Source organism: Podarcis cretensis, assembly GCF_951804945.1.
Source record: "Podarcis cretensis genome assembly, chromosome: 15".
Lineage (NCBI taxonomy): Eukaryota > Metazoa > Chordata > Lepidosauria > Squamata > Lacertidae > Podarcis > Podarcis cretensis.
Window position 1 is genome coordinate 3,333,062 of NC_137185.1, and position 15,979 is coordinate 3,349,040.

Consider the following 15,979-nt stretch of genomic DNA (forward strand, 5'->3'; position numbering starts at 1 on the left):
TGTTTCCGGATAGCAACTACTGTTTCGTTCAGTTCTTCATCAGCCAGTTAGCTCAACAAACACTTGTAAGTAGAAAGATGTGCAATTTCTTCATTAACCAATCTTCTTTCGAATTGATATAATATATATGAGAATAAAAAATACTCTGGAACAGTGCTCATGTGATTATGTAGTCACCAGAGAAGGTGACTACAGAGAAGGCTGGAGGGGCAAGTCTGGTACCAGGGCCTGAAGAACTGCCCCCCCCCCCCGAAGATGGCAAAGTTGCTACTTCTTCCTTGGAGGCTTTTAAGCAGAGGTTGGATGGCCCTCGGTCACGGATGCTTTAGCTGAGATCCCTGCATTGCAGGGGATTGGAGTAGATGACCCCGGGGTTCCCTTCCAACTCTACAATTCAATGATTCTATGATGTTCGCCAAGCGCAGCAGAGGCGACGCCACGCTCCCTGTTGCCTAGAGTGCACCCAAGGCGATTGGATGCAGCAGGAGGGGACTCTCTGTTTCCGCGTTCTCCCTCTTCCAGGTTAAAGGGGCCAACCAAGGCTGGCATGCCACAAAGCTAAAGAGCCAGAACTGATTATTAGATGGCCCTGTGGGGAAGCAAAGCTGTTGAGGAGCCGGGACTGGTAGCCATGGTTGAAATGAGGTCAAAGCAGGTGGGATAGACTCCAGCAGTACCTACAATCCCAAACTCCAAAGGCTTGGCAGGCACCAGACAACCTCCCCAGTCTCGCTGTTGCCTGCAGCTGCCCACAAGGCCAGGTGTTGGGGGTAGAGCTGTTTTCCTCTTTCTCGCCCTCTCTCCAGCAAGGAGCAGTTATTTTTGGCTCAATTTAGGTTGCAACAGCTGGCAAAATCCCAGCGTTCTTCGAAAACCATCTTGATGCATTTGCATCAGGACGGAAGAGTCTGTCCTTTAGCTCCTCTCTCTCCTCTCCTGGGGGGTTCTCTGCTTTAAAAAAGCAGCGGTTAGCAGAACCAATAGGACAGGCGTGGCCAAAGAGGCAGGCAGTGCTTTCCTTGGTCACCTTGGAGCCTCTACGATGGCTCCATTCTCTCCAGAAAAAAAAACTATTCCTTGTCCACCACACAAAATATTTGTTGCAGGGGATTCCCCACCCCAATCTTAAATTCAATTTGCCACATTCCCAGATCAGTTTGCAATGGGGGAGAGGGAACCCCCTCATGAAAATCCAGCAGCATTTTAGTGCAAATTTTCCCTAACAGACACATTCCTGAGAGGCATTTTGCCGAATATAAACTTTCCCCCCTAATATGATTTGTCTGCAGCCTCCACTAATAGTTGCTTTTATATACACACTCCCACCCCCTAATATATTTACAATTGCACCCATTACTTGGTCGGAGAACTGCAGGTTTTTGAAAGATGGCTCTACGCTTCAGTTCATGTATTGTTAGGGACAGGGTGGATTAGGGAGGTTCAACTTTAAATGCAAACTGGATCAGAATTCCTCCTCCAATGCTAGTCTGAAAGTGGGCACAGAACAGCACTTTGTTTGGATAGCTATCATATAACTTCTTTGAAAGGAAGGGAGTGATATAAATTTGGAATAATAATAATATTTTACAATTATTATTATTATTATTATTATTATTATTATTATTATTAGGATGTGGGTGGCACTGCAGTCTAAACCGCAGAGCCTAGGGCTTGCTGATCAGAAGGTTGGTGGTTCAAATCCCCGCGACGGGGTGAGCTCCTGTTGCTCGGTCCCTGCTCCTGCCCACCTAGCAGTTCAAAAGCACGTCAAAGTGCAAGTAGATCAATAGGTACTGCTCTGGCAGGAAGGTAAACGGCATTTCCGTGCGCAGCTCTGGTTTCCAGAAGCGGCTTAGTCCTGCTGGCCACATGACCCGGAAGCTGTCTGCGGACAAACGCCAGCTCCCTCGGCCTATAGAGCGAGATGAGCGTGCAACCCCAGAGTCGTCTGCGACTGCACCTAATGGTCAGGGATACCATTATTTTTATTATTATTCTTATTATTATTATTAACTAGCAGGGAATGCCCAGAACTGCCTGGGAATTTTTAGAAACCATAAATATATTTTGATTTATAAAGGGATTGTGTAATTTGGACCTGTCAAGCACAAAAAACTGGGTGAAGTCACAGCAAAGTCAAGTTGTGGTCTATCATCTTGCTTCAAAATGGCACCCGGCGTCCAAATATCAACAAAGATGGCAGTGCCATCTCAAGAGGCATCCAAACGCACAGAGAGCAAATGGAGAAACCATTTCCCAAAACATATAGTAGATTGCATTGCTACCCTATGATCCTATAATAACTATAAACATGTCCTTAAAACAATAGTACTTAATGTGTCCACGCAGCTAAGCTCCTAACTAAAATTCAGAGAGTTTTGCTTATTATTTATATCTGGGACACAGGGGTGTGCGTGTGTTTCTAATAGTAAGAGACCCAAACATCAGCTTTCCCCTCCTCCATTTCAGGCTGCTAATAAAGACTCTTATGTGGAGGTCAAAAACAGAGCTTCCCATTCATCAGGCCCGCTCCCAAGTCCTGTCACCATTCAGAAGACCATGGTTCCACCCCCCACCCCATTCCACACTTCTTCTTCCAACACGCTGTAAATCAGCACAGGAAATAATTATCCTCTCTGAAGTGTCTCCCCCATCTTCCAGTTTTCTCTCAGCCCCCCCCCCCGCCCACAGCCATTTGTAGCCCCATTTCAGCCATACGGCAGACCACAAAACCAAAGATTTAAGAGTGTGCAACCCTTATTTGCAAATGTTATTTGCATTGGGGAAGGGGGGGGCGAGTCGGAAAAGCTTCTGGGCAGGCAGCTTTTGGTTAGGGGAGGGTGAGCTGTCTCCAATTCCGTTTATTATTTTAAAGACTTACCTTTTATTTATCACGTAAAACTCAAGGTGGTTCACAATATACACAGAACCATCAAAATCAATAAGCAACAATGGCTAAAACACCCATATATAGCCTTGCCTCTGCTGTGGCCTTTAGCAAACAACAGATCTCTCTGCCCAGCCGAATCTGCGCTTGGCCAAACCTGGGTAGCTTTAAAAGAGGATTAGACAAATTTCATGGAGGTATCTCAATGGCTACTAGCCCCGAGGGCTCATTTCTTCCCCCATGGCTGGAGACGGTGTGCCTCTAAATAGCGGTTGCTGGGAATCACAAGTTGTGAAAGTTTCCGCTGTGCTTTCTACGATACGATAATCTTTATTGTCATTGTCCCATACAGAACAACGAAATTGAAAAATCCACATAAGACATCCAAAACCCAACAAGCATGCTATCCCAGCTATCCCAACCTGGTTAGCCCCCTAAAAACTCTGATACCCCATTTTTAAATACAATATACTCCCATACAAACTCCTTACAAGGCGTTTAAAACCAAAATCGCATTTGGGTAGAAACTATTTCTCAGGCAGCTAGTCCTATTCTTTATAACCCTGTACCTTCTTCCAGAAGGCAGAAGCTGAAAGAGATCGTTTCCGGGGTGCGCACTATCCTGCGCTATCTCTGCAGCTTTCTTATGGCACCTGGAAGCATAGATTTGATCCAAGGTGGGAAGAGTGCACCCAATTATTCTCTCCGCAGTCTTTACAACCCTGGACAGCATTATTTTTTCCCTGACCGTGCAACTCCCAAACCACACACAGAGACCGTAAGTTAATACACTCTCAACAGTACAATGGTAAAATGCCATCAACAGGTCTTTTGAGAGATTGTTTTTCCGGAGGATTCTCAGCCTGCGGGCTGCCCAGTGGGGGATCTGGCTGGTCCCTGGGAGAACAGGATACTGAGCTAGACTGGTTGTTGGCCTGAACCAAATTGGAGGCTTGTGGGGGAGAAGGAGCGAAAGACTAGCACTCTGTTGCACCCCCACCAGGAATAAGTTGGAGTTCTTGTTATTAAATATACCTAGAAAAAAGCACACCAAGAACTCTGGCCAATATAAGTTTCAGTAGTGGGAGGGGTCCCTACTCGCAAATCAATAGTCAACTGTAACAAAAACTAATCCATTCAAAAGTATGTATTCTGACAAGGATTACAAACTCAAACAGAGATTACAGACTCAAACTCATAAGGATATGTATGACACAATCATTCGATACAGAATTAGAGATAAGAGTTTATGAGATACACACTGATCTACCCACACTTAGTTGTTATCCCTGAGAAACGTAGAAAATAACAGGATCTATTTATACAAATTCTTCAACCTTCCCCTTAAAAATTAGCTGATGATGGTGAATACCTTGAAACAGGGCCCTGTCCTGGTTTTCTGACCCATAATTGACTTCTGACTTCTGCTCAATGATTGAAACAAAGACCTTCACGTCGAATCTGACTATGGACTAACATGAACTTATCTCTACTCATAAACTCTTATCTCTAATTCTGTAACGGATTCCAACTCAGCGGAGATCAAGTGACAATAAAAGGCCCTGTAGGGTTCCGCCTGGTTCTATAAAAGCTGCCTAGCTCCTGAGTCTGAATAGTTGCTGGGAATCTCAGGTAGCGAGTGCTGCTGCGCTCAGAGTCTGCTTATGGGTTTCCCAATGGGGCTTCTGGTTGGTCACTGCAGTGGCGTAGCGTGGGGGGTGCAGGGGGGGCCAGCCGCACCGGGCGCAACATTTGGGGGGGGGCGCACTCGCAGCTCTCTGCCCCTACCTGGCTCACTCACTCTCTCTCACTGCAGTGCTGGCTGTGTGAATCCGATCCGAGCTGCCAGGTCGCCGCCCACTGTGGAGGGGGAGGGTGCCAGGCGTGTTGCGGTGCGGAGCGGAGAGAGAGCGAGGGAGGGACTATCTGGGGGAGGGACAGTGCAGCGGCCGCCCAGCGCAGCGCTGAGCGCGGGAGAGAACCACACCCGACCAGCCCGGGGAGCAGCAAGAAGAAGCTGGCAGCGGCGGCAGGTTAGGGGTTAGGGGCGCAAATTACTTGCCTTGCCCCGGGTTAGGGGGCGCAAATTACTTGCCTTGCCCCAGATTAGGGGGCGCAAATTACTTGCCTTGCCCCGGGTGCTGACAACCCACGCTACGCCGCTGGGTCACTGTGTGAACACGGCACTGGTCTAAACAGGCCTTCGGCCTGATCCATTCCCACCAGGACCTGGCAACCCCTGCTCTAAATGCATGTAGTATTCCTGGCTATGAAGCCAAGGTCCTGGGTTCAAAACTCGCTTGTTCCAAGGCTGTGTAAAACCTTCACAGAACTACAATCTTGCTGGCTCTGTTGCTCAGGCCCACCCCCCTTGTGATATATGACGTTGGCCTTTTACCAAGTGAAGTCTCGCCCATCACCAAGCCTCTTGTTTTGAATTCTTCTGAGAGGGGGTCAACCGCCTCTCACCCAAGGGGGAGGATTTGATGAGTTCAGCAAGATGGGTTCATACATCTTCTCAACAGCGGGCCGGGGGTTGGGGGCAGGTGGGGAGAATCAGTCACTTTTATTAAGATGCTTTTCTTCCACCAAGCCAATTTGCCCTTTTAACATCGTTAAAAACGAGGAGGATCTTGGCAAACATGGCTATATAGGACTATAACAAATAAGGACGAAGCAAGAACCCTGCTGAATCAGACCCAAGCTCTATCTAGTCCAGGAACATGGATCATGTGGCCCTCCTGATATGCTTGGACTACACTTCCCATGAGCCAGCGTTGCCGAATGTCAGGGATGATGGGAGTGGCCCTTGGTGGTTCCACAGGCCTGCCCTAAAGGGCCATCAGGTTATCTCTTAGTATCTTCACCTTCAAACAGCCAGGAACTGATTCTTTTTCCTTCACCGAAGGAGAAATATTTACGGCAGGATGCCACAGAAGGCTGGGAGCCTCAACCATTTATTTATTTACACATACACACACACAGCAATCTCTGACGGGAACAAAATTTCAATTAATCACCACCTTATCTCTGAAAGAAGAAGTTGATCTCAAGGACAGAGTTATTATTCGCTTTGTTTTATAGAATGCGCCAGTCATGGATCTCCAGGCAGGAAACATTTATCCTTTTTCTTTTTCTTTTTGCCAAAGACTCGTTCAAAGGTGAGCCGGGAGATCTTTAATGAAAAAGTATTAAATGGGTTCTCAAGCACACGTTAGTTAGATCAGCAGCAGAAGACTATTGTTCTTTCAAGCTCACATTTCCAAGAAAGATTTTTCTAACACTCCTTAGCAAGATATCGCCTTCGCATCTGCTTGGCTTATTCTTCTGCTGATTTGGGCTTTTGAATGCCTCTAAGCAGATGATAAAAATCATCTGTTGTTCTTTAAAGAAATCCTTGCCGCTCCCGTATGAATGACAAGAAGTCTGTGGTATTTCTAAGAAATAATGGAATCTGGTTAAGAAAATGTTTCCTAATTCAACCGCACCATCATCTAAATTTCTGTGCTTGTTGGCAGCTACGTTCTACTCAAGAGAAGACTCAATGACATTAAGGTGCCTATGACTGTAATGTATGCTAATTTCAAGAGGCCTACTCTAAGTATAGATCCGAACCTTGTGCTGGCTTGCTATGACTGCCAAGGCTCAATTCAATGGGGTCGTGATTAGTGATGTTAAATTCTTGAGAATATTCTCACCTCACATCACTAGTCATGACAACTTAAAGGTAAAGGGACCCCTGACCATTAGGTCCAGTCGTGACTGACTCTGGGGTTGCGGCGTTCATCTCGCTTTATTGGCCGAGGGAGCCGACGTACAGCTTCCGGGTCATGTGGCCAGCACGAAAACGCCGTTTACCTTCCCGTTGGAGTAGTACCTATTTATCTACTTGCACTTTGATGTGCTTTCGAATTGCTAGGTTGGCAGGAGCAGGGACCGAGCAATGGGAGCTCACCCCGTCGCAGGGATTCGAACCGCCGACCTTCTGATTGGCAAGTCCTAGGCTCTGTGGTCTAACCCACAGCACCACCCACGTCTTACAACCCCATAAAACTGTAATGGGATGCCTCTGAATGCCAGAAGCTAGCGAACTGGGGAGAGTTGCTGTCATTCAGGTTCTACTTTGGGGCTTCCCATTGGGACGTCTACTTGGCCACTGTGAGGACAGGTTGCTGCACTAGATGTGCCCCCTATGGCCTGATCCAGAAGCAACCTGCAATTCCATTTTCATCTGGGCTTTGACAGTTTCTAACACTGCCCCAAATTTACAAGCTGGGACACATGCAGAGGAGGGGAACCAAGATGATAAAGGGTCTGGAAACTAAGCCTTGAGGGAGCTGGGTACATTGAGCCTGCAAAAGAAGAGAGTGAGCAGAGAGGTATGTTAAGTTATCTTCCAATATCTAAAGCGCTGTCACATGGAAGATGGAGCAAGCTTGTTTTCTCCTGCTCCAGAAGGCAGGACCTAAACCAAAGGCTTCAAGTTAAAGGAAGGAGATTCTGACTAAATGTTAGGAAGAACTTTCTGACAGTAAGAGCTGTTCGACAGTGGAACAGACTCCCTCGGGAGCTGGCGGACTCTACCTCCTTAGATGGATGGTGGCTAACACATTGAGGTTGAATCCTGACAAGACAGAAGTGCTGTTTTTGGGGGACAGGAGGCGGGCAGGTGTGGAGGATTCCCTGGTCCTGAATAGGGTAACTGTGCCCCTGAAGGACCAGGTGCGCAGCCTGGGAGTCATTCTGGACTCACAGCTGTCCATGGAGGCGCAGGTCAAATCTGTATCCAGGGCAGCTGTTTACCAGCCCCATCTGGTACGTAGGCTGAGACCCTCCCTGCCCGCAGACTGTCTCACCAGAGTAGTGCATGCTCTGGTTATCTCCCGCTTGGACTACTGCAATGCACTCTACGTGGGGCTACCTTTGAAGGTGACTCGGAAACTACAACTACAACTACAACTGGGGGCGGCCGCCGAGACCATATAACACCGGTCTTGAAAGACCTACATTGGCTCCCAGTATGTTTCCGAGTACAATTCAAAGTGTTGGTGCTGACCTTTAAAGGCCTAAATGGCCTTGGCCCAGTATACCTGAAGAAGCGTCTCCACCCCCATCATTCTGCCCGGACACTGAGGTCCAGCGCCGAGGGCCTTCTGGCGGTTCCCTCATTGCGAGAAGCAAAGCTACAGGGAACCAGGCAGAGGGCCTTCTCGGTAGTGGCGCCTGCCCTGTGGAACGCCCTTCCAGCAGATGTCAAAGCGATAAACAACTACCTGACATTCAGAAGACATCTTAAGGCAGCCCTGTTCAGGGAAGTTTTTAACGTGTGATATTTTACTGTATTTTTGGTTTCTATGGAAGCCGCCCAGAGTGGCTGGGGAGGCCCAGCCAGATGGGTGGGGTATAAATAATAAATTATTATTATTATTATTATTATTATTGTTGTTGTTGTTGTTGTTGTTGTTGTTGTGGTGGTGGTTTTTAAGCAGAGGTTGGGTGGCCATCAGTCATAGATGCTTTAGTTGAGATTCCTGCATTGCAGGAGATAAAGCTACATTATTCTAGAGGTCCCTTCAAAATCTCTGATTCTAAGATTCCAAGTCAAGGGAGCTGCGTGAAAAGCCTTCATTCAACACCACGGACAGCTCCTGGATTGCCTAGAATAGACAGAAGGAGATTATGGTGCTTAAGCAAACATTTGAAGGCGATTTCCAACTCTCCAAACAAGGGAAGTGAGGGGGAGTTTGTGGGACGCTTGAAAAATGAGGGTTAGCCACTAAAAATAGCATTCCTCAAGCGAGTTCCTGACCCTATTAATTGCCAACCGATTTTCCCTCTCCTTTGGGGAAAACAGATAAACATAAGTTTGTTTTTCTGGGTGGGTTATGCCTTTCATCTCTATGCTTATAGAATCTGTTTCTCCACACCCACCCACCCCTTGAAAGGTTCACCAACTGAACAAGAGAGCTGTGCGACAGGGGTAGGGAAAATTCTGTGAGCCCATGGGCCCCACTATACCAGCGGCAACCTTCTGGAGGCTGAATGACCATTGTTGTTTGTTTGTTTTTAACTTTTATTTTGCTTTAAACAGGTACATATAAATATAGACAACCAAAATTACAAAGGAAAATTCCTTAATAGTAATGGGGGAAAAAACTTTAAAAACTACAAAAAAATATCAAAGTACATGACACAGAACATAAGCAACTATGGAAAAGAAAAAAGAAAAATAGAAAGAAGAAAAAAAAGAAAAAGAAAAAGGAAGATGAGCCAAAACACTTCCATCAAGCTCACAACAGATCATTATTCTTATCAATTATCTCTATCTGCATTCCAAAGGAATCCCTCATTTTGGTATCAGGGAACATTTCTCTATGCGGCATCATTCTAAACATAGCCAGATCTTTCAGAGCCCTTGTCCCCTAAATAATTATTTGAACATTCCCATTCTTCTTTCACCAATTTTTTTAGGTTTATCTCTTATTGCATCTGTCAGCTTTGTGAGCTCCAAGTACTCTGAATGACCATTGTGGGCAGGGCCCAATTTCTACCTTTGCATGCAAAAGATGGCAGTTCTCTCTCTCTCTCTCTCTCTCTCTCTCTCTCTCACACACACACACACACACACACACAGCTTCCATCCAGCCAAGCATGAGGCATGTGCCGCCGTTCAATGACACATTTCCATCCAGGAAAAAGCACTCCATTGAGGGTGCAGAATGTGGCCTGAGGAGAACCCAGAGGGCCAGGCAGAGAGATCTGGAGGGCAGCATCTGGAACCTGCGTCTGAGCAGGGCCACCTCTCTTCTGAGCTTGTGAGGGAGCTGTTGGAACAGGCTAAGGGACTTATAACCTCACTGTCAGCCTGGTCTAATCCTGACTCAAGCTTTGAAGTTCCCTGGGTGACGATGAGCCAGACACAGCCTGAACTACCTTGCAGGGCTGTTGTGAGGACGAAATGGCAAAGGAGAGAACCATGTAAGACACTTTGAGCTCCTAGGAGGAGAGGTAAATGGAATGAGAACAATGGATAATAATGCCATCCCCCCCATTTTTTATTGTTTTCACTTATTTATACCAGAAACAACCATCTATCAAAAGGGTGCATGTGTGTTGAAAACTGATTACAGTGGTGCCCCGCAAGATGAACGCCTCGCAAGACGGAAAACCTGCTAGACGAAAGGGTTTTCCGTTTTGGAGGCGCTTCGCAAAACGAATTTCCCTATGGGCTTGCTTCGCAAGACGAAAATGTCTTGCGAGTTCCTGCGGGGTTTTTTCCCTCCCCCCCCCCTTTTCCTAAGCCCTAAGCCGCTTATCAGCTGATCCGCTAAAAGCCGCTAAACCGCTAACAGCACTAATCCGCTAAGCTGTCAATGGGCTTGCTTCGCAAGACGAAAAAACCGCTATACGAAGAGCCTCACGGAACGGATTAATTTCGTCTTGCGAGGCACCACTGTACTATTTGAGAGCCAAAAACAGACCAGATCTTTGGAGCTGTGAACCCTTAAACAGCAACATGCAGGTCCTATTTGCCACCAAATCCTTTTTCAAAACACCCTTCCCAATATAATTTTCTGGCATCATTTCCACTGGAGGTGGTGGGGAGACAGAAGTTTGAAACATTAAAAAGGAGGAAAGTGGTGGTTTTTTAAAGACAAAAGCTGGAAGAGGTCTTATTTTGGACAGGAGAGGCGCGTCCCCCTCTGTGGCTTTTCTTCTTCTGTGGTTGCTATGGCACTACGGCACATTTTTTCACATGGCAAGAGAAAGCCCAGCGGCAACCAAACAATAAGCGCTTGGCTCTGCAGGACGGGGTGTCCGTCTCGGCTCTTGACCCGCCTGACACTCTCATTCACCGGCCCCAACGTTCGCTGCATCCCCAAACAGCCCGGCAGCAGAGGGAAGGAGAGGTGGGAGAGGGAAGGGTTGGTGCGTCGCATATCACAACGCGAAGGCTGAATTGTAATTGCGCCGGGAAGGGATGCGTAGCCAGGGTGACAGGGAGGTTTATTTAGGGGTCCTGGTGCTGTCAGGGAATGAATGCTTCATTCTTTGGTGGCTGTTCGCTTCGAAGAGGGAAGGAACAAAATAACGGGGTTTTGTGGGGGGTTTTTAAGGGAAAGACAATCAAAGGGACAACGTGGGAGAGTCTCCCACGCCAAGACGTTGATTTCTGAAGCATAACTGGTTGCTTGTGGGTTCAGTAAAGGTGGCCAAGAATAGAAGCCCAAGAAGCATGTTACCAAGTCAGACCACTGGATCCACCTCGCTCAATACTGTATACTCTGGCCGGCAACAGTTCTCTGGATTTCCCCCAGCTGTGCCTAGAGACACAGGGATTCCACCACGGACCTTCTGCATGCCAAGCAGGTGTTCTGCTGCTGAGCCCCTAAAAATAAAACTTGTTTCCTCCTGTTCTGGTGGGGTAGGAACCAATGCAGATTCCGAATGAACATCAGGAATAACCTTCTGATAGTAAGAGCCCTTCAACTGTGGAACAGACTCCTCCTTCAGGAGATGATGGACACTCCTTCTACAAAGGTTTTTAAGCAGAGGTTCTACAATTCTATGATTCCCCATGACTCTATGATTTCAGTCCTCGTCGTTTTGAATAAAGGGCTGGTTTAAATAGGAACTTAGGAAACTGGCTAAGTTAGATCATCAATGTCCATTCAGCTCAGTACTGCCTACACTGGCTGGCAGCAGCTGTCCAGGGTTTCAGACAAGGGGTTTATCCCAGCCGTGCCTGGAGATGCCACTGGGCATTGACACCATCTTTGTGGGCTGCGCCTTATAGCAGCAACAGATGCGGGAGGGCCCGGGTTGCTATTAAACAACAGGACCTTCGCTTGTTGCTAGGGCAGTGTGACATCACCATTGACAGGGGTTGGTTCCCAGTTGCTAAGAGCTGGGACTTGCATGATGCAACAATGCAAGGGGAGTGGGTGTGTCCTTGGTCACAAGGGGCGGGGCCATGGCTGCTAGGACACAGAAGCTTTGTTGGTTGGTGGTTAGGGGGCGTGGCCTTGATTCTCCTTTTCTCCCTCTGTTGGAAAGGTGGGTAGGGCTGTTCCTTTAACGGGTGGCCTTTGGGCCAATCCTTCCTCTTGGCTGTGCTAGTGGAGGGGTGGAGCTCCTGAAAGGGGGTGTTCCTGGGGTTCCGGGTCCCCTCCTCCCCCCAAGTTGCCCGTTCCCCCTTCCTTCCTTTAACCCCCACCCCACCAGAGCAGTGCCGCACGATACCGAGAGTGGGAGCTTGAGAGACGGGTGAGAAGAGGAGTGTCCTGCATCCATCATGGGGAAGCCAAAGGGGAAGAGTCATGAGAAACATACGCTGGACGACCTGAAAAAGGAAGTGGAACTTGAGGACCACAAGTTGACCCTGGAGGAAATCAGCAGAAAGTATGGGGTGGACCTCAGCAAGGGTCTGACCAGCGCCCATGCCGCGGAGATCCTTGCTCGGGAGGGGCCAAACAGCTTGACGCCTCCCCCCACCACCCCGGAGTGGGTGAAGTTCTGCCGGCAGCTGTTTGGCGGCTTCTCCATGCTGCTGTGGCTGGGGTCCATTCTCTGCTTCTTGGCCTACGGCATCCAGATCATGATGGAGCCCTATGTCCTCAAGGACAACCTCTACCTGGGAATTGTGCTGACGGCCGTGGTCGTTGTGACGGGCTGCTTCTCCTACTACCAGGAGGCCAAGAGCTCCAAGATCATGGACTCCTTCAAGCACATGGTGCCCCAGCAGGCCCTCGTGATCCGCGATGGGGAAAAGATACAGATCTCCGTCGAGGATGTGGTGAGGGGGGACCTGGTGGAGATCAAAGGCGGAGACCGGATCCCCGCCGATTTGCGAATCATCTCCGCCAGCGGCTGCAAGGTGGACAACTCCTCCCTGACGGGCGAGTCGGAGCCCCAGAGCCGCTCCCCGGACTTCACCAATGACAACCCGCTGGAGACTCGCAACATCTGCTTCTTCTCCACCAACTGCGTGGAAGGCACGGCCCGTGGCATTGTCATCATGACGGGGGACCACACGGTGATGGGCCGCATCGCTTCCCTGGCTTCCGGCCTGGAGGAAGGCCCCACCCCCATCGCCAGGGAAATAGCCCATTTCATCCACATCATCACAGCTGTGGCCGTCTTCCTAGGTATCTCCTTCTTTGCTCTCTCCATTGTCCTCGGCTACACCTGGCTGCATGCCGTCATCTTCCTGATCGGCATCATTGTGGCCAACGTGCCCGAAGGGCTGCTGGCCACAGTCACGGTGTGCCTCACCCTGACCGCCAAGCGCATGGCCCGCAAGAACTGCCTCGTGAAGAATCTGGAGGCCGTGGAGACGCTGGGCTCCACCTCCACCATCTGCTCGGACAAGACGGGCACCCTGACTCAGAACCGCATGACCGTCTCCCACATGTGGATGGACAACCAGATCCATGAAGCGGACACCACCGAGGAGCAGGCCGGGGCCATGTTAAATAAGCGCTCCCCAACATGGGCAGCCCTGGCTCGCATTGCAGGCCTGTGCAACAGAGCAGACTTCAAAGTAGGTCAGGAGGCAGTCCCCATCACCAAGAGGGAGACGACTGGGGATGCTTCCGAGTCCGCGCTCCTGAAATGCATAGAGTTGTCCGCTGGGCCCGTGGCAAAGATGCGGGAGAAGAATCCCAAAGTGGTGGAGATCCCCTTCAACTCCACAAACAAATACCAGCTGTCCATCCACGAAGCTGAAGACAAGCCCAAGGGCCACATCCTGGTGATGAAGGGAGCTCCCGAAAGGATCCTGGACTGCTGCTCCACCATTATGATCCAAGGGAAGGAGGTGAACATGGACAAGAAGATGCAAGCGGAGTTCCAGAAAGCCTACGATGAACTGGGCGGGCTGGGTGAGAGAGTGCTGGGCTTCTGTCACTCCTACCTCCCCGAGCGCCAGTTTCCCAGGAATTTCAAGTTTGACGCGGAGAAGGTAAACTTTCCCATCAAGCAGCTCTGCTTTGTGGGGCTCATCTCCATGATTGACCCACCCCGTGCCGCTGTGCCAGATGCCGTGGGCAAGTGCCGGAGTGCTGGCATCAAGGTGATCATGGTGACCGGAGACCACCCGATCACGGCCAAGGCCATCGCCAGGGGCGTGGGCATCATCTCCGAGACAAGCGAGACCGTGGAGGACATAGCCGCACGGCTCAACATCCCCGTCAGTGAAGTCAACCCGAGGGATGCAAAAGCCTGCGTCATCCATGGCACCAACCTCAAGGACATGACCTCTGCGGACCTGGACAACATCCTCAGGAACCACGCCGAGATCGTCTTCGCCCGGACCTCCCCGCAGCAGAAGCTGATCATTGTGGAAGGGTGCCAGAGGCAGGGGGCCATCGTGGCCGTGACGGGCGACGGGGTGAACGACTCGCCGGCCCTGAAGAAGGCCGACATTGGCATCGCCATGGGCATCGCCGGCTCCGACGTCTCCAAGCAGGCTGCGGACATGATCCTCCTTGACGACAACTTCGCCTCCATCGTGACGGGTGTGGAGGAAGGCCGCCTGATCTTTGACAACCTGAAGAAGTCGATCGCCTACACCCTGACCAGCAACATCCCCGAGATCTCCCCCTTCCTGGTGTTCATCATCTTCAACATCCCTCTCCCTCTGGGGACCATCACCATCCTGTGCATCGACCTCGGCACGGACATGGTCCCGGCCATCTCCCTGGCCTACGAGGGCCCCGAGAGCGACATCATGAAGAGGAAGCCGCGGAACCCGAAGAAGGACAAGCTGGTGAACCAGCGGCTCATCAGCATGGCGTACGGGCAGATTGGGATGATGCAGGCCCTGGCCGGCTTCTACTCCTACTTTGTGATCATGGCGGAGAACGGCTTCCTCCCTCTCACCTTGCTGGGCCTCCGCCTGGATTGGGACGACAAGACCAAGAACGACCTGGAAGACAGCTACGGACAGGAGTGGACCTACACGCAGCGTAAGGTGGTGGAGTACACCTGCCACACCGCCTTCTTCATCAGCATTGTGGTGGTGCAGTGGGCCGACCTCATCATCTGCAAGACACGCAAGCTCTCCCTCTTCCAGCAGGGTATGCGCAACAGGGTCCTCATCTTCGGCCTCGTGGAAGAGACCACCTTGGCCGTCTTCCTGTCCTACTGCCCCGGGCTGGATGCGGCCCTGAGGATGTTCCCGCTGCGGGTCACCTGGTGGCTCTGCGCCTTGCCCTTCAGCGTGCTGATCTTCGTCTATGACGAGATCCGGAAGTACCTCATTCGTCGGTACCCAGGGGGTTGGGTAGAGAAGGAGACGTACTACTGAGCAGGCTGCCCCGTGGGGTCTCCATGGGGCACGTCTCCCCAAGCACCCTTCACACAACTGCCATTGAGTGACGCGACCTGGACGACACTGGGTTGGCCAAGCCTTCTTTGCTGCTTCTGCAAAGACCTTGCAGGTCTTGTGTTGCTTCTAGGGGGGCAGGGAAGCCAAATTATTTATTTAAAAAGTGAAGGGTGCATCTTGACCTTTGATCAATAAATGCTTTTGGAAAAATAAACAAGCCAAACGTCTCTCCCCCCCCCCCTGTCTCTCACCCCCTCTCTGCTGTCTTTCCAGTTCTTTCTTTCTTTCTGATTGAGTTCATCAAAATGTTTATGCACAGAATGAGTGCAAGAACAGTAACCCCCCCCACCAAATTTATTACAACCTGACAGGAGGAAAGGTCTACCATGTACAACGTTCCATTTCCTCGCTTGAGAACTGACATAGGAAGAGCCCCACTGGATCATCCCCAGCCACAGGAAATCCAGGATCTAGTCACCAGCAGTGGTAGACTGCCCTAGAACATGGAGGTTCAGCTTTTTAAAACTCACCCATCAACAGACCATGAATTTGACTAGCACCCTCGCTTCAAAAAGGAAAGAGAGCAATCTAAGCCAGAGGCCATCAACGGCAGTGAACTGGCGAAAAGGAAACCTTTCTCTGGGGCAACTCTAAAAACTACTGCTGAAGAATTTCACTGGGCATCGCACATCCCACCCCAAAATTCTAGTATAAGGGTTGCCAACTTTTTGGAACCAGCGGGCACGTTTCAAATGTTGAGA

General features: G+C 49.9%; 1 protein-coding gene and 1 pseudogene across 2 annotated transcripts in view; one reads left to right on the forward strand and one right to left on the reverse strand.

Annotated features, from left to right (window-relative positions):
* LHFPL7 (LHFPL tetraspan subfamily member 7) overlaps positions 1–15,979 on the reverse strand; it is a 79,266-nt gene that overhangs the window by 7,236 nt on the left and 56,051 nt on the right. The window lies entirely within an intron of this gene.
* Positions 12,043–15,435, forward strand: LOC307204053 (sodium/potassium-transporting ATPase subunit alpha-2 pseudogene; annotated as a pseudogene). Its single transcript has one exon. The product of its transcript is annotated as a sodium/potassium-transporting ATPase subunit alpha-2 pseudogene (transcript).